The sequence below is a fragment of the Limulus polyphemus genome, unplaced genomic scaffold (genome assembly GCF_000517525.1).
Source record: "Limulus polyphemus unplaced genomic scaffold, Limulus_polyphemus-2.1.2 Scaffold3407, whole genome shotgun sequence".
Classification (NCBI taxonomy): domain Eukaryota; kingdom Metazoa; phylum Arthropoda; class Merostomata; order Xiphosura; family Limulidae; genus Limulus; species Limulus polyphemus.
Window position 1 is genome coordinate 1 of NW_013669017.1, and position 1,809 is coordinate 1,809.

Below are 1,809 nucleotides of genomic sequence, written 5' to 3' on the forward strand. Positions count from 1 at the left end.
AGAATATCCATACAGATTATTCTTGTACGAATTTACTATTCTTTTATGCAATTCCAAAATTGCATGAAAATCCCGTGAAGTTCAGATTTATTAGTAATTCTTTAAATACAGTTATTAAATCTGTCTCCATAGTACTTAACAATATTCTAGATGTCTTGTTTTAAAAGATAAAAACACAGTCTTCAAATAACCAGAATAATTATTTTTGGATGATCAAAAATAACATTACATTTTAGAAATGTTTAAATTATTTAAATTCTTCAAAAACAGATAGTTCTATTTTTACATATAAGTTTACTACACTTTATGCTAAAATAGACCTAAAAGATTTGATCAGGATTTCCAATTATTTGTTTGATAATTTTATAAATAATGAAATAACTATACCCAAATGTATACTAGAATTCAATGTGAAGATATACTCTATTTCTGTATTTATAACAGTTATACTACTTTTAACGAAAAAAGTATATAATCAAACGGTGGGTAGTCCAATGGGAACGAACTTCTCTTCAAATATGGCCAACCTTTGTCTGTTCTTTTATGAAAACTCATTCATGAAGCAGACTTTAACTCATAACTTATACATTTACACTTTTCGTTACATAGATGATTTAATATCTATGAAGAAATACCTTGCACTATTTTTTAGTAAATAAAAAAAAATATTTTAGAAACTAAGCTATCAATTAAGGAAAACTACCTTATAAAATAAAATAAAGAGAGCTTTAGTTATGTTGCGTCAGCGAGTCACATGACTACAGTGACGCCACGTTTCTAGAACTATCCTGTACTTTGGCGAATGCTCTAGTATTTACTAGATATAGGGTAGTCGGGTATATATAAGAGGGGGACAACGTGACGCGGTAATGTGTGTATAGACAGTGAGTAATTGAACTGCAGTCAGAGAGCACGAGAGACGTTACAGCGGTTGTTTAGCGCGATTGTTGAAGTTGAGTGTATCGGTAAAGTTGTATTCGGAAAGAATAAACCAGTTTTATTAAGTAAAGAACTTGTGTCGCTAAAGTTTCGTCGGAACGAAGTTACGGAAAGTTAATTAACAAACGGAGACGTAACAGTTACTTTGATTTATAGGTAGCTAATAATAATCTGTTAGATAATTGTATTCAGTATACTGGGACGACAAGACTAACTTTAAGTAGCTAGGCTTGTCTCAGCGTTTCCCATGTTATACTTGAATAAATATTCAAGAGAAAGGGGGACGTTGGGAGTAAGAACTATATAAGAACTTTTAAGGTAGGGTTTGTAGTTCTATTTATTATCTTTCTCTAAGGGTGGAGGTTGGGAGTTTAATTAGTAGAAATGTTAGAGTGGTTTCATTTCTACTTCAAGATATTAAAGATATCTGCCTACCTACAACTGGTTGTAGACAGTGAAAGTCAGTAGAAGCTGGGACATTGTGGGAGTAGGCATTCAGCTTCGTACCCTTATTTGATTTTTGTACATTTCATCTTCCATGACGACTGACTAGATCAACATTAGCGTTTGGATTTTGCCTGATAGATAGGATATCCCCAATGCATCTGGGTGCTATTGCCACACACACATTATCTGCTATGACAATAAGCTGACAACCTGGACTGATACGGTAATGCGATATAAATACACACACATATATATGTGTGTGTGTGTGTGTGTATCATATGTAGTAATATATATATGTAATTTCTTTGTTTCTAGTATGAAGAAAACGAATACCAGTGGCGCAGCTAAAAGGAAAAAGAAAAGAGAATCAACAAGGTTCTGAAGAAAATTCCGTAATTGTCTTGTTTCTTCCCTGATACCAAT